The sequence below is a fragment of the Bos indicus genome, chromosome 18 (assembly GCF_029378745.1).
Source record: "Bos indicus isolate NIAB-ARS_2022 breed Sahiwal x Tharparkar chromosome 18, NIAB-ARS_B.indTharparkar_mat_pri_1.0, whole genome shotgun sequence".
NCBI lineage: Eukaryota > Metazoa > Chordata > Mammalia > Artiodactyla > Bovidae > Bos > Bos indicus.
In genome coordinates, this window is record NC_091777.1 from 12,560,460 (window position 1) to 12,587,558 (window position 27,099).

At 54.2% G+C, this 27,099-nt stretch overlaps 2 long non-coding RNA genes across 2 annotated transcripts in view; one reads left to right on the plus strand and one right to left on the minus strand.

The window, feature by feature from the left end:
- Positions 1 to 27,099, minus strand: part of LOC139177051 (uncharacterized) — a 246,873-nt gene that overhangs the window by 48,835 nt on the left and 170,939 nt on the right. The gene's annotated exons all lie outside the window — the stretch shown is intronic.
- LOC139177050 (uncharacterized) lies at positions 131 to 2,783 on the plus strand. The gene is made up of 3 exons (XR_011561435.1): positions 131 to 604; positions 2,125 to 2,264; positions 2,571 to 2,783. It is a non-coding gene; the product is annotated as an uncharacterized lncRNA (long non-coding RNA).

Consider the following 27,099-nt stretch of genomic DNA (forward strand, 5'->3'; position numbering starts at 1 on the left):
GAGCCTGGTGGGCTACAGTCCATGTGGCTGCAAAGAGTTGGACACGACTTAGCTACTGAACAACAAAAGCGAATGCGGCAAAAGGTGTTTTTGCAGATGCGATTGGGGTTAAGCACCTCCAGCTAGCGAGATGATGCTGGCTTATCTGGGTGGGCCTGGCCCCCTGGCACCTGCTGATCTTTTTACAGGCTTCTCAGTTTGCCAGAATGTCACAGTCAGAGTCGCACAGTAGGCAGCCTTAAGAATCAGCGTGTTGAAACACACAAGAGCGTTGAGCTCAGACGTAAGGGCCGTGCTGAGCACAGCGAACGGCAGAGAGAATCAGAACAGTGCAAGGAGGGCCTTCTGGCTTCCCCAAACTCCACGGAAGTCTCGATTCGCATCCTGGGGCTGCTCCTACTTCCCTTTTCTCAGGGTCTGCGCTCCCTCCCTGGAACAGCTGGGCCCAGGTCTCCCTCCAGGGAGCGTTCGGACGGAGCACGGCCACCCACCATCATGACTAAAGATCAAAAAGAGCAAAACAGAACAAGACCTCAGGTCTCCGGACCATTTCCCCCTTCAGAGGCGGAGAGCAGCACATCAAAACCAGAAGATGAGCCAGAAGGTTGGTGGTGGGTTCTAGAAAACTCCAACCACAAGGATGAGGAAGAGTGAACTGAGTTATATAAGAAGTTGGTTTAAATGTGCTTGGGTTTGGGGTGTGGGCTCTGCTGGGCGAGTGGTTGCGAAACGTCCTTTTCTCGGAGAACACCTGGGCCGCTCCCCTTCTGCCCAGGGCCACAAATACTCTCCAGCACCGATTTCTCTTTTAGTTTTTAAATCGAAGTGCAGTTAGTTTACAATGTCGTGCCAATCTCTACTGTACAGCAAAGTGACTCAGTCATTGCACATGTATATTCTTTTTTCTTGAATATCACTTTTCCATTCTGGCTTATCCCAGGACACTGTATATAGTCCCCTGTGCTCTACAGTAGGACCTTTTGGTGCCTCTATTCTGTCTGCGATAGTTTGTATCTACCAGCCTCACACTCCCAGTCATCCCTCCTCCCCCCGCCCCCGTCCCTTGACGCCACAAGTCCGCTCTCTCTTTTTCTATCCAGCATCTATTTCTGAACATACTTCTGAGATTTTAAGTGCGATGCCAGGGCTTCAGAGGGCTTCCTTAGGAAACTGCCCGTGGCACCCTGGCTCTCGGGTGACATGGGGAGGCTGCAGAGGTGATGGAAAGGGAAACTCACCCGCCCAGGGAATGCAGGTCCTCCAAGATGGGATGAAGGTTAGAGCCAGAGGCTTACAGAGGCCAGTCGTGTCCAACTCTGCAACCCCATAGGCTGTAGCCCCCCAGGCTCTTCTGTCCATGGGATTCTCCAGATGAGAATACTGGAGTGGGTTGCCATTCCCATCTCCAGGGGATCTTCCCCACCCAGGGGTTGAACCTGGGTCTTCTGCATTGCAGGCGGATTCTTTACCGCTGAACCAGCGGGGAAGCCCTTACAAAGGCCACACGTCTATGATATGCTGAGATGCTGGTTGCTCCAGCGTGCTTCCCTCTAGCCGGGATCTGCCCTGGTGGGAAATTAGGTCTATTTCCCCAACGCTTAGTTACTGTCTGAAGTCCCTGACCAAGTGTTGTCATCACTGAAGGTCCCCCCGGCCCTCTGAGTTGGCTCAGGTGGCCCACTGCATCACCTCGCCTGAACAAATGGAAACGAACCCCGCTCATCTGATGGCAGAAGAGATGTGGGGCATCTCCCCTTGGAGCTGTGGGGTCAGATTCTTCCAGGGCCCCTCTATTCCCCGTTCTAAGCGTGGAGTCCTTAGAAGCTGCAGGAAGCTTTCCAGGTCCCTTGGAACTGGGAGGTGATGAGTGGGTTCCTTCCACAAGCGTCTGCGGAGGGAGCTGTGGATTGCCAGGCCCCCAGAGTGGGGATGCAGCAGGAGGTGAAATAGACACAGAGCCTCACTTCCAGAGCCTCCACTCCAGCGGCAGGGACAGACCCCCACCAAACCCTCGATGGGAGCAGAACCAAGCAGTGGGCAGGGAGGCTGAGCACACCTCGTAGGGTCTCTCAGGACCAGAGAGGGTTTCTGGTGTGGCATGCCCCCTGGACGTTTCTTCCCTAGGGATCGGCTACCCTCAGGGGTTCCTGATGACAAACTCTGGTTTCTGGGGATCTCACCTGTGCCTGGGGGGCCCCGGGCACTGTGCTGAGCAAGATGCAAAGAGCCCCAAGTCCCACCCACCCAGAGAGTGCAGCTGGGAGGTGAGTGTGGACAATGGTGAAATCACCCCCATATAGGGGTCGGATCCGAGGATGGGTGTGGACCCCACAGGCCCAGTCTGGGGGTTCAGCCCCTGGGTGCTCTCTTCTGCTCCTCTCCCATGGTCTGGGGTGGGACAGGGGAGCCAGGAGCCACCTGGATGGGGTCATGTGCGGTGGTGGGGGGCACCTGGCTGCGGCCAGGACACCGGGCTTTGAGTCGCCACAGCTGCGTGGCCTGGGCTGGTCCCTTCACCCTCTGAGTCTCAGTTTCCTCATCTGTAACGTGGGGACATCCCTTCTTGCCAGGTGGGTGTGCAGAGTGGAAGCCGCGAGCCACCGGAGACAGAAGAGTGCGAATCGAGATGGGCTTGCATGTGAAACACTCAGCAGAGGTCACAGATTTGGGACCGGAAACAAGCGGAATGTCTCTCACCGGCGACTCTTCAATTCTGGATTTTCATGCGAAAGTGATAGCATCTGGCTTTTATTTGGGTTAAATAAAATATTTGATTACATTAATTTCTCTCATCTCTCTCTCCTGGGGCGTGGACCAGGTAGTTGATGTTTTCAGAGCTCTGGGGGTGGGTGACTGTTATGTCATCAAAGTTTGGGACACGTGGAAGTTGTCGGCAAGTTCCCATAGTAGGCGTCCCTGCAATCCCAAGGACGAGCTCGAGCGCCCAAGAGCCTGTGTGCGGCGTGGGCAGGGAAACAGGCTCTGGGGCACCTGCTCGGTGCTCCTGTCTCAGCTGTTTGCACCCAGGACCCTGTGTAACTGCTCCAGGTGCCCGCTAAGGTAGGGACTGTGCTGCCCTCATTTTACTGATGCGGAAACTGAGAGGGGAAGTTACTCCCACGGTCACATGCCCAGGAAGCAGCAGACAAGGATTTGAACCCGTGCTTTCTCCACCACACACACTCGTGGGGAATGCTGTGAGTCCCAGCTCATGGAAGCAACCAGAGTTTATGAGCTGATGCTCCTCAGAGCCTGGGGCGGGGCGAGGAAAAAGTAGTAAGGTGGCCAGCAGGTGGTTCAGGGGCTGGTACGTTGCAAGTACCAGCAAGGCTGTGATTTCCATCATTAACCACCACCACCAGCACCACCACCACCGTCACCACCATCACTATCCTCAGCAGCATCACAGAGCCGTGGTCAGTGTTCCTGGCTTTTTGGCTTTCTCCCTTTCCAGGTCAGCTGTGTACAGTCTCAAATGAAGAGTTTACAGGGGCTGTTGGGGCAGGGTTCATGCAGGAGGAAAAGTAATGAGCTTCTTAGAAACGCTCATTTTTGAGGGTGGGTGGGGTACAGTCATCTTTTGAAGTCCAGTTCCTAGCCCCGATGATGATTAGATCAGTAGCGAGCACCACGGGCCTCTGACCGTATTCCCGATTGCCCTTCACTTCTGCTCAGGGAGAGCAAAGCTGTATTTCAGGGGAGATCTGATGACAGTTTTGCAATAAGATAACTTGTTCATTTGAGAGAACCTCAGTCCTGGCATCTTCAGAAATGGCTCCAGGGCCGTGGACTTGCTGGGTGTTGTTCTCAGAAATAAGCAGAGTTGCTCCCTGAATTCTAGCACTTTCTACTTCATCCACAGGAAGGGCAGCAATTGTAAAACTCTGAAACTCCTTCTGAGGAGTGCCTCATCGAGCTGATGAGGAAAGTGTCACTGTGAAAGGTTCAGGCTGGAGGAGCGGTGGCAAATGACCTTAAAATGAGAAGCCAGAAGATCAGGCTTCCAACCTGGCTTTGCTGTTTCCAACCATGCATCCTAGCTGCCCTGGTGGCTCAGACAGAAAAGAATCTGCCTACAATGCAGGAGACCCGGGTTCAATCCCTGGGCTGGGAAGATGCCCTGGAGAAGGGAATGGCCACCCACTCCAGTATTCTTGCCTGGAGAATCCCATGGATAGAGGAGCCCGGTGGGATACAGTCCAGGCTGAGCGACTAACACACACACATACACACCATACATCCTTGTGCAAGGCTCTCTTTGAGCCCCAGTTTCCTCATTAAAATTGAAAATAACAATATATTGATCTAGATCTGACAGCGTTCTTGTGAGGACAGACAGGGGAAAAAAAACTTCTAAACTTAAAGCTCCAGTGTTAAGTAATTATCCCCATTAAACAACCTGTATGTATTATTCAAGCTGCTGTTCAGTAGAACTCACTTGTGCCAAAATGTTCTGCACCTGTGCTGCAGTCATGAGCAATCATGGTCTCAGGAGGGCAGCCAAACATCTCGCTGCAGGGGCCCAAAGTGGCTGCCACAGCTCCAGCCCTTACATCCAAGCACAACAACTTCCTATCACATTCTGTGACTGGAGAGCCTGTGATTCATGGAGCTGCATGAAAAGCACATGCAATCATGTCAGAACCTTCCAAAAACACCCTGTGAATGTCTGTATGACAACATGCCTTCCGTTTCCTAACTTTCTGCAGACATTAACAGATGCCTTGTAAAATATCGAGGCTGGATTTGGGGACTCAGGACATTTGGGTCTGACAGCCCCGCTCTGCAGAGGAGGAAGCTGACGCTCAGAGGTTGAAGGACGCTGCTGAGGCCATCCATGAATCCACCTGCGACAGGCTTACATGTGACGGTCTAGATGGATGGCATGAGATCAACTCAGGGTTCCTGCCTCCTGTGTTAACAAAAATGCTCCCTTCTCTGAACCTCTTGACTGGTGTGACCTGAGGCTCTTCCCTAAACAGTAACCACAGTGGATCCACCAGGAGAAAAACACAGGAAACTGCTCCTTGGGGGCTCAGGACGTGGAAAGGCTGTGTCTCTGGGGTGCGGGCTCCCTCTAGTGGATAATCTGAGAATTGCATGGTGTTCCCTCAAGGTCCTCAGCAATTTCCCAAGTGAGCCTAAGAAAGAGAAGAGCTTGCTAAAATGCAGATTCTGGGGCCTTGTCCTCAGGGGTTTGGATTCAACAGCTCTGGGGAGGGCCTAGAAATATGCATCCTAACTAGCATGCAGGATGACGTTGACCACACTGGGAACCGCAGCTCCCGGGTCATTTGAGGTCAGGGAGAACAGCAGGATGCCTGTGGAGTCTGACAACTTGGGCTGCCAGCCTTGCTGTGTGGCCTTGGGCAAGGCATGTGCCCTCTCTGGGCCTCTGCGCTCTCACTGCATAAGAGTAGCAGGTTGGATCGGAGAGGGAGGAACAAGATTTGAAGTCACCAGTTACTTATTAACTGTGGACTCGGTCCTTCCGGCCCTCCATCTCCTCGCCGTGAAATGAGCACAACAAACTTCTTCCTGGACTCTGAGGGCAGCCATGCTTCTGGACTCTCACCTGCATACGGGTCACTTAGGATCTTGATAAGACGAGAGTCCTAATGGAGTTGGTCTGGGCTGGGGCCTGAGACCTTGTCCTTCTAATCGGCTCCCAGGGGAGGCCAGTGCAGAGGCCAGAGGGGTTAAAAGATCAAAGGATACAGTACAGGAAAAGGGTGTTCTGTGAATTTTAAGGTTTTATCATTGGGGAATTGTCTTCCTTGGCTGAAGAGTTTGGGAAATGCTCGTGGAGGCTCAGAGTGTAGACTAGCACTCTAAATTAGCACATAAACAAAGCACGGTGAATTAGCATATTAAGTTTGCATGCTAATTAGCATACTGGGCTTCTCTGGAGGCTCAGGTGGTAAAGAATCCACCTCCAGTGCAGGAGACCCAGGGTGTGATCCTTGGGTCGGGAAGATCCCCTGCAGAAGGAAATGGCAACCCCTCCAGGATTCTTGCCTGGAGAATCCCATGGACAGAGGAGCCTGGTGGGCTACAGTCCACGGGGTCACAAAGAGTCGGACACGACTGGGTTGACGCACACACCTCTCGCATTAGTGTATTAAATAAGCGTATTAGAAACAACGCCCCCTGGAGGCAGCTCCAAGCTGCTGCCTGACCAGCTCCCTCTATGCACCTGCCCTCCCTGTGCTGGGGACATCCTTCCCAGCTCCTCCTTCCCACCCTGTAGGTCTCAGCTTCCTTCTCCAAGCCTCTGTCTTCCGTGAGCGGATGTGGCCACACTCTCAGAGCCCCGAATGTCTCCATCACTGTGCTGGGTCTGCCTTGTGTAAGAACAGAGACTGGCTGTGCCAGAACTTCACGCTGTGTCCCAGGGCCGGGCGTATGGGGCTGAAACACAACATGTGGGTCAGTGAAGGAATGAATGGATGGGGGGAGAAAGGCCTCGTAGATAGATGGAGGGGACAGGCTGCATGGCCTCAGACCCCTGCAGGCAGGCGACCCTTGGCCTGTACACTCGGACGCGGTGCAGAGAGACCTGGGATGAAACGAGAGGCGAGGACACACACGTGCACATGTGGCGAACACGTGCGGATTCGCTGTGGAACTTAACGTGTCAGTCAAGAGACCTGCAAAGCACGCAGCTTTGGAAAGGTTTACTTGGCTACCTAATCTTTGGGAAAATGTACTTTTCAGATTAGCAGATTCTGAAAAGACAAACACTCCCTGTTAAGGCTGAGCCCAGAAAGAAAGAAACCTGGGGGAGACCTGGGAGAGCGCCTCAGCTCCCAGTGCCCCACCAGACAGGCCAACGAACTGGGCTCCAGAGGCAGAGGGCGAGGCTTTGAGTCCCAGCTCTCCCCCTCGCCAGCTGTGTGCTCTCAGGCGAGTTATTCCACCTCTCTGGGCTCCCCACCTCTACCACAGGGACAGAAAGAAGTGTCTCTGTCCTGAGGTCACATGTGGACCATGAGAGGCGATGCAGGCAGAGCTCTCCCGGGGTCCTGGCGCTCAGTCAGGGTCCAAGAAACGCAACTCATTACTGTATTCCTTGCTATTGCTCAGTGGAAAGCCCGCCGTGACTTCAGGGATGGTTTCATTGGATGAGACTCAACGTGGAAACCGAACGGGTGCCTCTGGCAGGACAGGAGAGCTAGCTCAAGGTGGGGGCTGGCTCCTCTGCTCCTGGGACCCTGAGAGTGGCCGTCTCCTTGGCCTCAGGATCCCTATCCCCAACATGAAAGAAGCAGAAAACGGCCATAAAGCAAAGGGCAGGCAATGCCAAGTGCTGGCAAGGACAGGAACGGTGGTGGGAGTGCCATTTGCGACCGGCGTTTGGGAACCCTGTTGGCCGTGGCTACTGCAGCCATCCTCCCGTGCCCAGCAGCTCGCACCCTGGATGGATGCTCAAGAGACGCGTAAACAGAGGTTCACCCAAAGACACAGACAGGCCAGCTCACAGCAACGCCGCTCCTTTCACACAGAGCTGGGGACTGCCCCCGGTGCCTGTGACAGCGTAAGCCCTAGGCTGCGTGCGTGTGCCAGGCCGCCTGTGGCTTCCAGCCACACAGTGTTCAAGACACGGCCCTGACTCCAAACAGCAGACACTGGGTGATTCTAAGTATTAAGATGTCAAGTGCAGCAGCAGGCGGAGCAAAGGTCTGCTGTTAGAAGTCAGGAGAGTGGTCACCTTTCTGGACGCAGGGGGAAGGGAGCGGGAGATGTGAAGGGTGCTTTTCCTGCTTTGTATATTGTGTGTTACACTCCAGTAACACATGTACGCTGAAACAAGGACGGGCTGATGACAGGGTTCTAGGGCCATGCTTGCTCTGCTGCCCTAGGCTTTCTCATCCCAGCCCTGCTTCCTTCTTTCAGCCCCCTGGGGAAAGGTCCCGGCGAGAGGGAGGGGACTCCTCGCTTGGGGTTTGGCAGCGCCTTCCGAGGTCACGCCAAGAGGCGGCTGTGGATGGAGAGATGAGTAAGGGCTGAATTTCCCTGCAGGGAAGACACGGGTCTGACTATGGTCTCCGCAGTGGTTTCCTTGGCGACCAGCTGTTGTCAGAAAAACAGAACAATGTGAGAACATGGCAGGGTCAGGCGAGGAAAGACCCTCTGGGGAACTCACGCACACAGAAGAGTAAGAGGAAGCGGTCAGAGTTGGTGCTGGGCAAGTGGCCCCCAGAAGCCGACCCACCTCCCTGCCCAGCCTTGGAAGTTTGGCGTTCATCAAATGTTTGCAATTCAAACACCCTTTTCTCATTGACAGATGTTAGATATTACGGACCTCGTGCTGGCCTTCCCACAAAGCGATCGTGGGGGCTGTGATGACATAGAAGTCATTTGCCCTCAGCTTCCCCCGGCTTCTCCCAGTTTGGAGGTCAAATATGACCACATGATGCTTCAAAAAAGTAATTGCTCATGTTCAACTTGTCCTTATTTGCTCCAAGCCTGGTGGACCACCTCTTACAGGCCCTGCCTCCCTGGTGACCAAGAGCTTTGGAGCGTTCCTGGTGCAAGGTGGGGGTCAGGCTGCCTGTGGACAGCAGGTGGACAGGCTTAATGCCCCGCGCGTTAGAGCTGCTGCTCCGGCTCTGGCCACAGGGTGTCGCTGTGGAACACCAGGCTCGCACAGCCTGAGGGACTCCTTGCCTTCCATGGAGGTGGGACCCTTGGACGTCCTGGGATTGCAGCTCTTGCAGTCCACACTCCTGGGCTCAGCTTTGGTTTTCGCAGGTGCAGCACCAGAGGTGACTGGGTCTAGAGGTGCTTCTAGCCCAGCCAGAGAGGGGATGCAACCACCCCAACGACACACAGCCAAGAGGACCAGACTCCTGAAACACACAGACACATTGTGGATATTTTGGAATTGTGAAGCAGATACTTATGCTAAGGTATTTTAGGGATGACAGTGCTCCAGCTAAAGATTCCTGCAAAGACACTCCCCCACCCCCCCCACCCCGCCCAGGGAAAACAAGGATGGAATCTCCCCGGGTTAGTAGAAAAACTGGGCTTTTGAGTTATGCATTTCTGTATTCAAATCCTGGTTCTGCCACATTCTTCTGTGGGCTCTGGGTAAGCTGTTTCACTCTGAACCTCATGACATGGATATTGGAATAGTTCCCACCAGTAGGGCTAGAGCAAGGATGGAGAAGGTGATGCACACAGAGAGCCCCATAAACACTTCTCCTGTAGGTGCTCGGCCCCGAACACCCTCCCCTAAGGACTAGTTAGTTCCAGGCTCACCCCGGCTTCCCTGCCCAGCCTGGAATCAGCCATTTATCCAAGGAGCTCAGGGTCTGGCACTCGTGGTGTTAAAACCTCCCCGGGTGATTGTGACGGGAGCTGGTGTCAAGAGCTGCTGGCCTGGGCTGGTGGGGTCGGGGAGGGGGCTGTCGATATTCCTTACCTTATCGTCACAACTGCATCTAGCGAACATTTACTGTGTCTTAGTGGTTCATATATCATCTTATTTAACCCTCATGAAAAACCCATGTGGATAAATTGTTAACCAGTTTTGCATAGGAAAACCCGAAGACTCCCAGAATTAGACACTTTGTCGGGGGGCTGCAGAGTTAGTGGGGGATGGAAGCCAGATTTGAACCCAGGCCCCTCTGCCTCCAGGGTCCCTCCACTTGCCTGTTCTGCCTCTGCGATGAAAATCAGTCTTTCCTGCATGCCCGAGCTTGCCCTCCTCATGCCATCCTACCTAACAATGTTCCCACTCATTCATTCATTCATTGCTAAGCCGCGGGGTGATGAAGCTGAAAGCAAATCTTTCACTCGGAGCCATGCAGACCCAGAGCAGGCAGCTGGCATGCAGGGTGGCGGGGCTGATTTGGTGGGGTTGGTGGAGTTGGTGGGGCCAGTTGTGGCCGATAGGGCCAGCGAGGCTGCGGCCCTGCCAGGCAGAACTCCGCCTTGGAGCACATGGACAGCATGCTTTTCAGACCAGATGCCACAGGTAGAGCCGGGAAATGGCTCATACACAGAGGCAGCAAGGTCACCATCATCTAATTCCCTGCGCACAGCGATAGGCGTTTACACCGGCTGTAGATACCTGGAGCACCCGGTAAGACCGGCCAGTGTGACCCTGGGCAGCTCGCGATTTCTCCAAGAAGGAGCACCCAGGGGCCAGCCACCCTGCGTGGGCCCTGCCCGTGTGGGCGCCTCTTACAGAACTTAGCAGCTGTAGCTTTCACAGTTACAAGGGAACACAGGTTTATTAAGGAGGCCTTGGAAAAGACATTAAAGCTTCTGTTGCACACTCAAGTTCACTGCCGACATACTGATGTATTTCCAGGCCCCACTCATTGTCACTTGAATTTTCATTCCATGTTATGTCACAGCCAGTTCCTAATAATAATATAATAATACACTGGGGACTGACAGGCACTGCTAAAACCGACCTCACTGGCTCACGTCGTCCACACCAGGACAGCTGGAAGCATGACCTCTCACTCCTCCTTATTTTACAGCTGGAGTCACCCAGCGGGAGTCAGGTGGCCATGAGCTGGGCAACCCAGACTTCTTTTGATGCTTCCAACAGCAGCAACTGCGTTCCTTTCTTCTCAAGGTTCTATCTGAAGCTTCCAGGGTGCTGACGTGGTCACGATTACATCTCTGACAGCTCCGTGAATTCCTTTGGGGTCCCCTGAGGTGGGGGCTGGCGTCAGCTCTCAGTTCGGCCAGGCTCTTCTGGAATCTTCTGACCCCTGGGTATTATGTCTTCCTTTCCCCTGGGAGGCCAAGAGTCCAGAGGGTGCCAGGGTGACCCCGCCCCTGGTCTCTCTCCTGCCAAGCCTCCCGAAATAAAGGGCTCTGGCAGATCTGTTGGCTGCGGCCGTGTCTTAATCTCAGGGCTCCCCAGGTTTGGAGAGCCACCTGGGGCTCCAGGCCTGTCGGAGGAGAGGGGCCGGCCGCCAGCCAGGCCTCCCTGTCGGCGCAGGCTCGTCATCTGGCCGGCCTGCTAACACTTCTGCGCCCTCCTCCCCGCAGAGGGAGATAAGCAGCTTTCCTGAGGGGCGACAAGGGGCAGAAGGTGTTCTGGCCCCAATTAAACTATGCCGGGGCTCCTGGCAAGGTGCTGGCGGGCTCTGAACTCCACGACCAGGACGGGGCTGGAGGCCTGGGCCCTGTCCCCGGGCTCATCCATCAGTGGGCCGGCTTTGATTCTGATAACGGTTTGATCTCCAGTGACAGGAGGGGCGGGCGGGGGCGTTTATGGCTCCATTTCTCCCAGGCCTTGAATGGAGCTCAGTGGCTCCAGAGGCAACTGATCCGGCCAGGAGGTGGCCTGTGTTTGGCCCCTGAGCCTGCTGGCCTCCAGACCTGTGGCTGAGACAGCAAAAGAGGGACATGAGCCCTGGTCTTGGAGAACTGATGTGAAAAGACCCCTGGAGCCACCTTTCTATTGCGTTTTGACTGCTGGTCTCATTTAATTACAGTCACTGCAGGGGAGCCGTCAGTGGTCACTTATGAGGAATCTGAGGCTCAGAGAGGGTGAGCCAGTGGCCTAAGGCTGCCCAGCTAGAAAGCAGAGCTGGGTTTTGGGCACATCTATCTGACAGTACAGCCTGATTTCTTCCTAGGACACCAACACTCCCCAAATGCAGGGGTGGGGGGACTGACTGGGGCTGAGCCCTAAAATACAGACTCCAACTTGGGGGGAACAGGCTGCTTCCAGGCCTTCTGATCATTTACAGGCAGTGCCCACAGGTCCTGACCATTTGTTAATCTCTCTTGAGGTTTTCCTGTTATTGTTCCTTGTTTCAGATCCAATTTTATTATTTTTACTTTCTCCATGTATTAAAAAAAAAAAAAAATCGAAGTAACCTCAGACTTACAGAAGAGCTGCCCGTGTGGAGAATCGGCCTTTGTCAGCTGTCTCCCACCCGCACACCACGCTCTGTGTCGGTCAGCCTGTGTGTCCCACACAGGACGACCCCCTGAAGAGCCACACCTGCAGAGGCCAAAGAGCCACACCTGCAGAGGCCAACAGCGACCCAGCCCTGCCATGTGGGCCTCGGGCGCCATCCCGGTCTCACCAATCATCCCAATAAGTTGCCCTTGACAGAGTACAGGCCACTTCTTTTATAGAATGCCTCTCAATTTGGTTTCCTGATGAGGCAAATTCTTCTAATATTTATTTATTTCTTTGGCTGCGCTGGGTCTTAGCTGTGGCACACGGGCTCCAGAGCGCTTAGGCGCGGTAGTTGAGGAACGTGGGCTTAGCTGCTCCACGGCATGTGGGATCTTAGTTCCCCAACCAGGGATCTAAGCCTCGTGTCCCCCACACTGGAAGGCCGATGCCTCACCCATGGTCACTAGGGAAGACCTGACGTTTCCTGACCCGGCTCAGGCAGGAATGCCAGGGACCTCATGGCAGCCTGGCAGGGGGTACCCCAAGCAGGCTCTTCATCGCTTTGCACAAACTCACAGAGCCCTCGCAACAGCCCCAGGGTGTGGACGACTATCCCTGTTTTCTGGAATAAGGAAACAAAGGCTCAGAGAGGCTGAATCACCTCCTGCAGGCCGCACAGCCGGTGAGGGGCTGATGGGGGGTCTGAAGCTGGGCACAACTGCCTTGCAGCTCCGTGTGCTCCCGAGGCGGCCAAGCGCAGTGGGCGTGGCCCCCATCCCCGCCAGCCACGCCTGCACCCACGTTCTACCTTCTAGGCTCTTCCGGGCTGCCTAGGGCCTCCCTCCGCCCTCCCCCATCTCTGTCTTTTCTGCTTCGCAACTGGTCTCTGGCAGAGTTCTCTCTGTGTCTCTCTTCTCTGACCATCTCTCACTGTCTCTCTCCCCACCTGGGCCCCCGGCCCTTGGTCAGGAACCGCTCACCGCTTTTCTTACCGTGGACCCTGAGGCTGGGTGGAGGCTTTGCCACCCCCACCTCCGGGGGCAGACCGGACCCGTCAGACATCCCGTCCAGCACCCAGCAGAGACCTGGAAGTCTCAGCCCTTCCCCTCAAGGAGGTTCAGGGTTTGTAAGTGGACCAGGTCCGCGCATGGCGAAGAAGAGCAGGCTCAGGGATGTCTCCCTTTGAAAACTCTGTTCCCCCAACCCCCTGACAGGGTTTATCTCCAGGAGAGCTTAGCGGGTCCCTCCGCACATTCCAGGGGAGCTAGAGAGAAGGCACTCCTGGGAGCCCCCGGCATGGGGGAGGCGCTGCTGATAAGATGGAAACCCCTCCAGACAGGAGCCCCCAGCCCTGCTGTGGAGGATGGCTGGAGCGGTGCCCAGCTGGGTTCACCACGCCCTGCCTCCCGGCACTGCCCAGAGAAGCTGCCCATCCGGGGTCCACTCCTGCCTCCTGGCTGCCCCTGGTTCCAGGGACGTGGCCTCAGCAGGACTCCTGGGGGCTCAGCTGCGGCCTCTTTAGAGGATTGGCCCTGAAATGTCCACAGGAGAGACCCCTGGATGGGGAGAGGGATGGAGGGGCGGGGGGGAGGGAAAGAGAGACATAGGAAGAGAAATAAATACACAGTGAGCCAAGGCAGAGGGAGACTCAGGGAGGAGGCCGTGGAGCCAGAAGGGATGAGAGGCCGGAGGGGAGACAGAGGCACGCACAGGGCTGTGAAGAAACCCACCCGCAGACACATCGGGGGACACGTGGAGGAGAAGGGGACGAGTGGGGAGAGCGCAGAGACTGGGGGACACAGCCCCCTGCCGTGCCGGGAGCGGGGAGGGGCTCCTTGTCGGGACTGGACCCTCTCAATCCCTCCTGTCCTGCCTGGAACCGTGGGGGGATCCTGGGCGGTGGGTGCACGAATGTGAGCCTGTGTGTGCCGGCCCGGGGTGTCCCTTCCCTGCAGGAACCCCGCTCCTCATCCTGAGGTCCAGCCCCCTCCTAGGGCCTCCAGTAGGTCGCCGGCTGGGCAGGATGTCCAGGACCTGGGCCACACCCCAAGCAGAGGGCTGGCCCCGCGGGACCCCCACCTCCACGTGCCCCGTCACTCACTCTGGTCACTCCCACCTGCCCTCCTGCATGCCAACCCCGGGTGGCCCTGTGTGTGGCCTTGCTTCACAGTCCCCAAGAGTCCTCCTTCCAGCCCTCCAGGCACATCCCGGCGGGCTCCAGAGCGGAGCCTCCCCTTCCTCGCGGATAAGGCATGCGGGCACTCAGGCAGTACCATCTCCACATCCTCATTTTTGAACCGTATCATCCGTGAAAACGGGATTCCCTGGTGGCTCAGACGATAAAGTGTCTGCCTACAATGCGGGAGACCCGGGTCCAATACCTGGATCGGGAAGATCCCCTGGAGAAGGAAACGGCAACCCACTCTAGTACTCTTGCCTGGAAAATTCCATGGATGGAGGAGCCTGATGGGCTACAGTCCATGGGGTCGCAAAGAGTCGGACACGACTGAGCGACTTCATTTTCTTTCTAAGAGGAGAGTCAAAAAGCTGGCTTAACACTCATCTCACTCAGTTCAATCCAAGAAAACAAGCAAACAGAGGAACAAACAAACTTCCCAGGCTCGGCCCTGGGAACGAAACGGGCTTTTCCAAACCACCCTCATCACCTGCCAGCTGCTCACTGTCCTCAGCCTTGTTGATCCCATTTGTAAAACGGGGACAGTGAGGGTCCTTACCCCGGGGGCGGGGCCTGAGGATGGCTGAGACACACCTGGCCAGCACACCTGGCGGACAAACCTCGCTCGGCACCAGGTGGGTGGCTCCCGCAGCTGAGGCGGGGACTCAGGCGAGGTCCCTGGGACTTCCTGGCGGAGCTGACATCTCCCGGGAGGCAGAAGTTCCCAGGCCCCAGAAGGCTGGCCCCGCGGCACTTTCTCCTTCCCCTCTCTAATCCTCTCGCCTTCCAGACAGTGCCTGGAGACTTTGTTCTGCATGTGGTTTCCGGGGCCCTTCGGTGGAGTTGACACAACAAGGAAATGCCAGCGCAGGGTTCCCAGAAGGGCCTGGCTCCACACTGCCCTGGTTCCATCAGCCCAGGGCCCGAGACCAAAGCCGCCTCGCGCTTCTGACGTCTGGCGGGCGGGGCCAGGCCGGCTTTCCCGCTGCCTGCGGCCCCCCTGGGAGCTCGATGGCTCGGCTCCCTTTGAAGCTACTGGGAACTCAGTGCCCAGGCCTGCTCTCAGGGATCACGGACAGAATGAAGCTGTGGGTCCCCAGGGCATGCCCCGGGTAACGGGGACTTCCTGAGCCCACTGTCAGCCGGGAGCACGGGGCTCAGGCCAAGGTCACCGGCAGGTCCGGCTCATGGACATTCACTCACCCCCTCGTTCATTCACCCATGACTGTGCCATTTTATTTCTCTGCGAAATAGAGATAGTGCCGTTACAATATCAAAGTCATGACACATTTTATGGGGCTTCTGGGGAAATCAGATGAGACAGTTCATGATTGGCGCCTACACACAGCAAACACGTGATTATTCAGACACGAAAGGGTGACTAAACATTCCAACTCTGGAGCCACCAGCCTCTGAAGTTCAAACCCAGGCTACCCCACCCACTGGTTCTGTGACCTCAGGCAAGTCACTTAACCTCCCCGGGCCTTGGTGTTCTCCCCTGTAAATGGGTATAATCACAGCACCCATTTCATAGAGTCATTGATGACGCACAAGTTAATATTTTCAAAGCATGTAGAAAAGAACCTGGCAATGAGTAAGTGCTGTATTGGTATTTGTTGAAAAAATATACTCATCTGTTCCAGAAACAGCCAGCCATGTGGGGCCCTGACCCTTGGTCCAATGGTTTGCCTGGGGTTTGAAGGACGTCCATTCTCCTTGTGACTGTCAGCTGCCAGGGCGCAGGCTCCGCCTGTGTCAAAGGAGAAGTAACTTCTAACAGCCGATCCAGAGGAATCTTTCCTTTAAAACCACATTCTTGGTCTGAAGAAATGGAGGCTCAAGTTGGTGATGTGAGTTGTACAGGGCCCATAGTGAGGAAGCACCGATGCTGTTGCTGGACCCTATGGATCCCAAGACCATGAGGCTAAGTGACTCAAACAAGGGGCCAAGTCAGAGAAGTGGGAAGCAGGAGTTGAGTTCAGTAGTATTGACTGACTTAATAGAGGATTTGATTTGTTGATTCATGTAAGGAATGTTCTGGAGATGGGGGTAGCATTTGGTTTAGCGCTGGATGGTATTACCAGGATCCAATTTCTTTATTTCTGCAGTATTAGCTCATTAGTGTTAGCTCAAGCTGACCTCCCTCTAGGTTGCAAAAGAGTTGCAAGAGTTCCAGGCATCACACCTAAACACTACCAATTTACAAGGAGAAAGAGCTCATTTTTAGGGGAGGCTTCTTCTTTCCCAGAAGCCTCTAGCAAGCTCCCTGTCATGTCTCATAGACTCCAGATGGATTTCGTGCCCATTCCTGGATTCATTGGAAGGACAGATGCTGACGCTCCAATACTTGGGTCACCTGATGTGAAGAGCTGACTTATTGGAAAAGACCTTGATGCTGGGAAAGATTGAGGGCAGGGGAAGGAGGCGACAGAGGATGAGGGGGTTGGATAGCATCACTAACTCAGTGGATATGACTTTGAGCAAATTCCAGGAGACAATAGAGGACAAGGAAGCCTGGCGTCCTGCAGTCCATGGAGTCATAAAGAGTCAGGCAGGACTTAGCGATTGAACAACAACCACAGCCAGGGGAAGGGACAGGAAGTGTGCTTATGAATTAGAGGGAGACTGATGTGCCCTATGATTGGTTAGTGATGCCTGCCGTGGGTGATTGATTAGTGATGCCTGCTATGGATGCGAAGTGGTGGCAAGTATGCTATCATCAGAACAAGTGAATCTGCTTAAGATGAACTGAAAGTTCAGTCAACTGAGCCTCCATCTTAAAAATACAAGCCGCGGGACTTCCCTGGTGTTCCAGTGGCTAAGATCCATGCTCCCAGTGCTGAGGGCTCGGGTTTGATCCCTAGATCCCACATGCCACAAGAGGACCTGGAGCAGCCAAATAAATAAATATTAAAACACATACACAAACCCCCAAATTATGAAAATAAACTCATTAAAACATATACTGTTTGGGGTTTCCCTGATGGTCCAGTGGATTAAGAATCCATCTGCCAATGCAGGGTACATGGGTTCAATTTCTAGTCTGGGAAGTTCCTACATGCCATGGGGCAACTAAGCCCGTGTGCCACAATTACTGAAGCCCATGTGCCTAGAGTCTCTGCTCCGCAACAAGAGAAGCCACTGCAATAAGACGCCTGAGCACCACAATGAAGAGTAGCCCTACTTGCCACAACTAGAGACAGCCCATGTGCAGCAATAAAGACCCAGCCCAGCCAAAACTAAATAAATAAAATATGCTGCTTAATAAAATTTGATGTGTAATTGCATCCCTAAGCTAATTCTTAGACCAGTGCGTACACTGGCTTTGCATAATTTTATAGTTTCTGACTGCGTGGGGGCAACTCCCATCCAGCTGACCGATGTGGGGGTTTAAAGGCCGGGGACTTTTGCTCAGTTGGGGCAGCTCTGAAGGGTCACTGAATCCATGCTACTCTCTGGGGGGACAACTAAGGCCCGTTCTGAAATGGCATCCCAGCCCAGCTTCCACACTGCCCAGGCCACCTCTTTCCCTTTTTCTCCTTTCCCTAGAGCGCTGCCCACCCCACCCCTCAAAGCCCCTGCAGACCAGGAGTCAGCTTCCCGCAGCTGGGGGAAGCTTCCCTGTGCTTTCTAAAGCCCCTTGTGGGAAGGCGTAGCTTTCTCCCTCCTTAGAGGGGCAGGGGAGGCGGGAAGAAATTGGTGGTGGGGAGGTGGGGTGGGGAAGGAAGGGAAGGTTTCTCAGGAGCAGCTAAATCAGCCCCACCCTGTTTTCCAAAGCCGGACTGGACAACCTCAGGCCAAGTCCCACAGGGCTTCGATCCACCACTAACTCAGGGAAACCCATACCTCGTGAAAGCCTTTCTCTCTCTCTCTCTCTCTCGTTCTTCGCTACATTTCCTACCAAAGCCAAGCGCTTTCTGCCTCCACCCTGACCTGGCCAGGCCAATTTTCCCTTAATGCTCAATTTCACCTGCCTATTTGGGAGAAAAGAGCCCCCTATCCTGAGGGAGGGAAGTGTTGCCCCGAGAGACTCCAGGGCCCCCTCCTCCTGGTTCACCCTCCACTCCACCTGGCTCCACTCTGGGTCTGTTTGCAGAAGGCACTTGGGATGTTAGGAAGGGCCGGCCTTGCTTGCACTCGGTGTTTTTCTAAGAGGCCTTTTCTTATGGGAGTAATTGGAGAGGCCTCATTTCTTCAGGAACGAGAGCCGACGCAATTCAGCGAGGCTTTATTAGGTCAGACGGAGAATGCCAGGCTTGTCCTACACGCTGGCTGCACGGGGATCCCTAATGAGAGGCAGGGAGACGGTCAGGCTCCAGCAGCAGACGCAGGCCCGGGATCAAAGCCTTGACTTCCCCCAAACTGGAGCTCTGTGTGAGCTTGGAGGAGCCTCCCTCCTGCTGACACCTGGGGAGAGGCTTCAAAGCTCTCCTGATTCCCCGGAGGAATCATCCAGGGTTGGCGGGGTGGGGGTGGGGGACCCATCCTGGCAGAGCAGCCTGTGCCCTGGGCCGACCTCTCTGCTGGGAGAGGAGGAGCTGGCAGCTGGGTTTCTCCTGACAGCCCCTGCTGGCACCATCACCAGCCCCAGAGCTTGTCTGGCCAGGTTTGAGGAGGGACCCTATGGACATTTCCAGAACTCTCCCGTTTCTCTTGCCTCCCTCGACGGTGCTGTGCCTGTGTGGTTTCCAACTCGCCAGCCCGGCATGGCTCGTTCCTCAGGGTAATCTCAAGGCCTGCCTGTCCTCTGTGCCACTTGGGCCAGCTAGATGCCACGAGCTAAGGCCAGGGAAGGGGGCCCGGAGCGGGGAATGTCCCTCGGCAAGAGGGAGCCAAGCCATCCTCGACCGCCTGCGCCAGCTCGTTAGAGGAAAACTTCATGCTCGCATGTTGAGTCTGGCGTTTCCCATGTTGTGGTCCAGTTTGCAGAGCTGGAAGGAGCAGAGAAATATCGGGTTGCCTTTTCCAGACTCCTGGACGAGTCCCTGGGCAAGCATTCGGAATCAATCAGAATTGTCCTCCTGGGTCATTTGGCGGGGGAGGCTGGAGCCTGCCCTGGTTTTACAAGTTGTTTTGCGAAACAAGTGTCCTAGTTTCTCAGCTGGAAGAGCTGGAGGCCCAGGAAGTGCCTGCGAGCATGGGCTCTGGGGAAGGGCCAGCTGCAGGTCCTAGGATGCCAGCGACAAGCTGGGCAATGTCCCCTCAGCCCTAGGACTCCATTTCCCATCTGTGAAATGGAGATCCTGAGGACATCAATGTCTTGGGGCAGATCAAGGTCAGTGAACAGATGATTGCGAAGGTCTGCTGTGGCTCAAGTCCCCCCAGAAGATATATTCAAGCCCTAGTCCCTGGTGCCTGGGAATGCAGTCTTTCAGGGACCGTGGTCTTCACAGATGTGATCAACTTAAGATGAGTTCAGGGGACTTGCCTGGTGCTCCAGTGGCTAAAACTCTCTGCTCCCAGTGCAGGGAGCCCGGGTTCCATCCCTGGTCAGGGAACTAGGATCCCAGGGGCTGCAACTAAAGATCCTGAGTGCCGCCACTAAGACCCGGGCAGCCAAATTAATACACGGTAAACAAATATTTTTAGAAAGGATGAGCTCAGAAGAATTCAGGTGGCCCTATAGTTGTTCAGTCACTAAGTCGTGTCCGACTCTTTGTGACCTCATGAACTACAGCATGCCAGGCTTCCCTGTCCTCTACCATCTCCCGGAGGTTGCTCAAATCCATGTCCAATGACTCGGTGATGCCATCCAACCATCTTATCCTCTGTTGTCCCCTTCTCCTCCTGCCTTCAATCTTTCCTAGCCTCAGGGACTTTTCCAATGAGTCAGCTCTTCGCATCAGGTGGCCAAAGTATTGGAGTTTCAGCTTCAGCATCAGTCCTTCCAGTGAATATTCAGGGTTGGTTTCCTTTAGGACGGACTGCTTGAATCTCCTTATAGTCCAAGGGACTCTCAAGAGTCTTCTCCAATAGCACAGTTCAAAAGCATCAGTTCTACGGCGCTCAGCCTTCTTTATGGTCCAACTCAGACATCCATACATGACTACTGGAAAAACCATTGTCCTTATAAGAAGAGGGACATCTGGACACAGACACACACAGGGAAGACAGCCATGTCACGACAGAGGCAGAGGTCAGAGTGATGTGTCTACAAGCCGAGGATTCCCAATGACCCCAGAAGCTGGAAGAGGCAGGAAGGACCCTCCTGCAGCCTCTGGAAGGCAACCAGCCCTGAGGACACCCTGATCTCAGACTTCTGCCCCCCAACAGCGGTACCTGGGCCACAGCCCCAGAAAACTCACACGGCGGCTGACCCAAAGCCTGCCCTCTGAGCGCTGGTCACGGAATCCGGCCTTTCCCTGCTCACGTGGCCTGTGGGCCTTCAGGGCCTCAGGATGTTGGCTCTGCTCCAGAGCCACGTGGCTCACCCACAGACCCCCCATCCACAGGCACCTACATCCGGGCCTCGTCCAGGGCAGCCCCGGGCTCTGCCTGGCCCCTCCTGCCAGAGATTCAGGCTGCCCTCCCACTGTGGGTGCAATGCTGCCATGGATCAGACAGGAGTCCTGGGAAACCAGAGGCATGACCGCAGGAAAACAAGAGTAATGTGTTGTCTCAGAGCCTCCGTTGCGTTCCCAGCACCAAGGCATCTTTCTGGGGAAACAGTCATTCTCACAGATTTCCTTGTAATGAAGGGTCCCGGGGTCACCGCAGATCTGGCCGGAGTTCCAGAGCGCCTTTGGATACGTCTCTACGAGCCTGGTGTGGCCTCTCGGCACTGGAGAAGCGACCCTGGTGACCCATGAGCTGCATTCTCAATTGTGGTTAATTTCCATTCATTTCAACTTGAAAATGGATACTCCAGGGATTAAGAAAACTCTTAAGGTTGTTTGCATCCACTTGACGTGTGAATCTACCTTTTCAACTATAAGTTTTATGAACTGTAAATACGGAACAAGTATTCTCAGTGAAAATCTACCCTCCGAGTTAAGATGTGGAAGTGTGAGACTGCACTTGGTTTTGTAGCGTGGGGCTTCACCACGTGGTGCCTATGGTCACGAATCTGCCTGCCACCATCGGAGACGTGGGTTCCATCCCTGGCTCTGGAAGATCCCCTGGAGTAGGAAATGGCAACCCGCTCCAGTATTCTTGCCTGAGACATTCCAAGGACAGAGGAGCCTGGCTGAGGGGTCGCAAAGAGTCAGACACGACTGAGCATGCACGCACACACCAGTGTAAAATACTCACTGGGCTCTGAAGACTTAGTGTGCAATACAGAATGCAGTCATGCTTTGTATACTCACTACACGTTGGTGTTCTGGGTATATTGGGGTAAAGAATATATACTATTGGGCTTCCCGTGTGCTCAGCTGGTAAAGAATCCGCCTGCAATGCGGGAGACCTGGGTTCGATCCCTGGGTTGGGAAGATCCCCTGGAGAAGGGAAAGGCTACCCACTCCAGTATTCTGGCTTTGAGAATTCCATGGACTATATATGGGGTTAAAGAATATATTTTATTAAAATTAATAGCTATTCCCTCCCCGCCTTTTTTTACTTTTTAAAATAAGGCAACTAGAAGGTTTAAAATTCTACATGTGGCTTACATTACATTTGGGGGTGGGGGCAGTGCTGGTCTAGATGGCCAAACTGGAGGTCTGAACTTATCTGCTGCTTTGATTTTGATCAATAACAGGGCTCTGTGACCTTGGGAAAGCCCCAGGTCCATCAGACCCTCAAGTTCCCAATACCAAATTGAGGAGTTTGGGCTGCACCAGTGGATTTGGGTTACTGGAGGGAGACTGAGGGGGTGGGGCTTTCAAAACTCCCTAATACGATGACCTCCATTCCTTCCCACTGGTTGGGCAGAGAACTAGCTCACATTATCCCCACTTGAGGGCTGGGAGGCTGATGGAATTTACAAACGAGTCGCTGGGCACTCTGGGCCGGTTGTGGACCACACAACAGAACCTTTCCTGATTTGCCTGAAGTTGAACGCCAAGATTTCTCAACGGGAAGAGAACATAGGTGCAGAGCATTTTTAAATTGAAGAGCACTTGCCTGTAGCCTCGATGCTAATGGAGTTAGCACCTGCTGTTTCCTAGAGCCACCTAAGAGTCTGGAAGGAAGGTCTGTGGGATGAGGAACAAATTCACAGAGAGGGAGGAGGGTTAAGAACCATCTTCCTTCTCCACCTTCTCCCCCTCCCCTGTTTGCCAGTGGGAAAAGGAGGATCCAAGAGAAGAAACCGGACCCGTCTGGGGACCCAGAGCCACAGGTGGAAGAGGCCTGGGTCCCTGAACACGGGTGTGGAGTGGTGCACCGTGCGGACTCGCCTCTGGATTACGTCCTGCGTGAGAAATGTGCGATGCCCCTGAAGTTTCTGGGCCCATTTTTTATAGCAGCTGGTGCATCGGCCAGTAGACCATCCTTAGGGGTGCTGGGGCCCCCTGACCTAAGGGGCTGTACTTCTGGGTCACAGGAACCAGGTAGCTGAGACCTCTGTGAAAATGTCCAGGCCTCCCCTCACTGGCCCGCCCTCCCCGGCCAGGCTTCCCGGTGGCCTGGAAAGGAGGGAAGTTTCTGGGCTTCCTGCCCTCGATCCCCACGATCCAGCACACTCTTCTCAGTCTCCACCCTGCCTTTCTCCTCCACACGTGGATAATTAGAAGCTGCTGGTCAGGGGCTGGCTGGGAGCCAGGGCGTTTTCTCTACATGGGAAAACAGAAAATAAGGTTATAAGTTCCGAGCCATGGAAACCACCTAGAACTCCGACGATGTTTTGCCCAGCACGGTCCTTACGGAGTCTCGGAGGGACCACTGGCCTCCACTCGCCTGGATGACCATCTTCCCCTGGCCTTGAGGCTCTTCTCTTCCCCTGGGCCCTTGTTTGGCACCGGGAGGAAGGATGAGGATGCTGGAGGCTTTTGGACTTCCCAGCATGCAGGGGTCTGCAGGGACCTGGGGGTGGGGTGGGGAAGGAAGGGGCCTGGGCGGGGCCCAGGGTCACCAGGCCGGCGTAGCATGGTAGGGGGCTCCGTGGGGGTCTCTGCCTCCTGCGGGCACTCCAGCATCCAGTGGAGGCATAACTGTCGCTGGGGGCAGGGTGGCGGGGGGAGACGTGACAGAATTGTCAAAGTTACAGGAAATGGGCTCCATTGCCCATTGGTCAAAGTGGGGAGCATTGCCCTTGAGGCCCAGTGAGTCACCAGCCTGGGATCCTCAGTAGATGACAGAACTGGAATCTCTGGACTCTCTGCCCATGCTGCAGAGAAAACACAAACGCAGATGCCTTCTTTTTCAATCAGGAAAGAAGTACAAACTCAGGTAGCTGCTTGTAGAAATTCAGGCAGCACTAACGCCTGTAAAATACGGTCCGCCTTCTCTGATTCCCAGCCCATTGTTGGATGGGCTCCATCTACCACCCCTGGAGTCTGGGCAGTCTCTCTGACCAGTTGACGGAGATTGTCTGCAGGAACGAGGTCGTGTGGCTTCTGGGCGAGGTGAGGAGAGAGGCAGCTTCGGCCTGGTGCCACCATGTGGGCCGTTTGGCTTCCCCGAGGCTGCCGTCCTGGAGGGAGGTCGCGTCACCTGCCAGCTGGGACTCCCAGGCCAGCCGACACCTGCGTCTGGAGCTCGGCCAGACACTGAGGCTCTGCACCTTCCCGTCACGGGCGGCGTGGACACAGAACCATCCGCTCCCTCGCAACTGCATTTGTACAACCCAGGGTTCTTCAGTGCCTCCTCTTCATCAAAAGTTTTAGCCAGATGTATCTTGAAATCCTTGCTCCCTTGGGGTTTTTTTAGATGGGCAATAAGGTGCTTATGTGGTGACTTATTTATCACCTTCAGTGGCCATTTCTTTGCTATTTCTGTTTCTCCAATGAAACATGATTTTTGTGCTAAGTGGAATAGCACAAATAGACTGAAGAGCCGCAAGTCAGATCAGGTCAGGTATGGCACCAAATTTTCGAAACAAAACCAAACAACCCCCCAAATAATGATGTGCTGTTCAGAGCCTTAGGGTTTGGGGTTAGTAGAATGGGGTGGCGGAGCTGTGCTGATTTTCATGGAGAATCGTGCCCTCCATTTATGGAAAGAGAGGCTGATTCCCCTTTTATCTCGGTAATGCATGGTTTCCTTCTCAATAAAATTGCAAGTTACAAAGAAGTTGATTAAAATAAGTATGTTAAGTAAACAGACAGACAGACAAAAATACAAGCGGCATGCAGATAACGGTAAAAATATTGTTGACCTAAACTTAGGGAATGCGGATCTAGCCCAGCCCCCACTCCGCCACGGAGCAGGTACTGGATACTCTTCTCAGTTCCGTTTTGTGGGAAATAACAGCTAATACTTATTTTGTGTGGTACCTGTTAAGTGCGGGCATTTGTCTATGCACTCTAAATGTGCTAATGTACTTAATTCTCACCGCAACCCTGGGAGGAGTGTACTTTCTCATTATCCCCGGTTTACAGAAGAGAAGGCTGAGACACAGAGGTGAAGTAACCTGCCAAGCATCATGACCTAATCAGTGGTGGGGGGAACTGTGTGTGCTGAACCTCACACTCCAGCAAGCATCTGCTGGGTGGGGGAACCGAGGCACCTGCATCCGGGCTGGACCAGAGGAGCAGAGGCAGAAGGAGATATAAAGATGTACATACGACTTGGCTGTACAGATGGGGCAGATCACGATGGATGTAGTTACCTAGATGGATGGGGACAGGGAGATAGACAGACAGAGATGGCTGGCTGGCTAGATTGAGCACGGGCTGTGGTCCACACCCCTGTGGGGGATGAGCACGATCAACGTCCACAGGGCAGGCACCAGGAAGGGAAGATGGGGAGCAGGCTGGGTCTGGCAGGCTCGGGCAAAGCTGCCCCCAGGCGGCAGACTTGTGGAAAGAGGATTCAGAGATAAGCGAGGACACTGATGACCCTGGGGCTCTTTGGAGTCTCTCCTTCAGGGAAAGTCGATTTCCTTTTGTAAAGACCCTCCTGCTGATTAATCCAGGCCCACTCAAGATGAGCTCCCTTCAGATTGATTTAAAGCAAACTCCTAGGGACTTACACTTGCAAAATCTTCCCCCGAGCAGTATCAAGATGAGCATCCGACAAACAACCAGGAGGAGGTGCTATGGAATGACCACCGTCTTCCTCCTGTCCTCCAGTCTTGCAGGAGCACTTGCTCCTGGCTCTAGATTCGGCCTCCTGTCTCAGCCTGGACCCAGAAGTCTTCCGGGAGCACTCCTTCTCCGAGCTGGCATTCAGAGGGCCCGGGTTAGGGCCAGGGAAGCAGGGAGAAGAAGTCATGGGCATGCATTTCCCCGGGTGTGGTTGGGTGTGAGCCTGGCTGCACTTGCTCCCCGGCAAGGGGTCCTTCAGGAAGATACTCAGGGTGATTTTCCAACTCTGCACCCAAGGTGTAGCCAGGCCATATTTTAAAAAAGTGCTTTAAACTTTTACTAATTCTTGACTGAAGTAGAATGCCCATGCAGAAAAGCACAGCATCGTGAGAACAACTCTGCGCGATGGTCGCGTGTGCGCACGTGTGATGCCAGCACCCACGTGAAGGCTCAGAACATGATTCGACCCCGAAGCCCCCTTGACTCCATTCCCACGACCACCCTGTTCCAGGATCAACCTCCACTGCCGCAGAGCACTTTGTTTCATTTTGGGTTTCATGAGCAAATCGAATTCTGTGTCTGGCTGCATTTGTGAGTATGTCACTGTTGATTTTCCATGTTCACTGCTGTATACTATTCGATGGTGAGACCGTGTCCTCACTCGTCTGATTTATCTTCGATGGACATTTGGATAGGGCCGTCTCGAACATTCTAGTACATGTCTTTTGGTGAGCACACAACCCCCTGTGGTGAGAGGACACCTGGAAATGGTATTGCTGGGTCCCAGGTCGGGGAGCAGGCACAGTCTCAGTAGATTCTGAGGACCATCGACTTTCAATGCGCTTCTGAAGCCTTGCCATCCTCAGGTCTGGGGAAGCCTGGGCATCCTGTGCTACAGACGGTCTTAAAAGGTTTTCTTCTTTGCAGCTTTTAATAGCCATGAAATTCTTGGCGACATAAAATATGCTCCAATGGGGATGAAAAGAGACCTGTGCAAGTTCTTGTTCAAATAAATAGCCTGTCTCTGGCTTGAAAGGCAAATCTGTTCCTCGTACTGCAAGACTTTGTTCTGCGACTCCTTGTTTCGATCTGTATTTCTCAGTCCTTGAATAAAACTCAGGGACCCTGTCAAATAACGTAACTTTTCTTTCATTTTTATTCCTTTCGGCAGGCACTGGCTTCCTCATGTTCAGATGAAGTTTCCGTGGTTCAGCCCACACCTGCAGGGCAATCTCCCTCCTCAGTATACTGACTGCAAGGCAAGGGGTGGCGGCGCTGCCCGCTGTCTCATGGGGGGGACTCGAGGGCCGAGGGCCACAGTTACCTGCCAAGGGAGGGGGGGTGGTTCCAGGTGCGAGCCCAGGTTCTTCTGATGCCAAGACAACCCTCCCCTTACAAAAGAGCACCCCTTCCAAATGTGGACTGGTGCAGCCACAAGGGAAAACGGTATGGAGGTTCCTTAAAAAACTAAAACCACCATAGGCTCCAGCAAGCCCACTCCTGGGCACGCATCCCGAGAAAACCGTACTCGAGAAAGATGCATGCACCCCAGTGTCCACATCGGCACTATTCACAACAGCCAGGACGGGGAAGCAGACCTAGATGTCCATCGACAGAGGAACGGATGGAGAGGACGTGGGACGTATAGACAGTGGAACACTACTCAGCCATGAAAGAGAACGAACAAATGCCACTCGCACCAACCTGGGTGTAACTAGAGATTATTACACGGAGAAAGTCAAATATCCTATCACTCATATGTGGCATCTAAAAGAATGATACAAATGAACTTATTTACAAACAGAAATAGACCCACAGAGATAGAAACGTATGGTTCCCAAAGGGGAAAAGGGGCGGGGGAAGAGATAAATTAGGAGTTTGGGATTAGCAGATGCAAACTACTGCTAATATAGAAA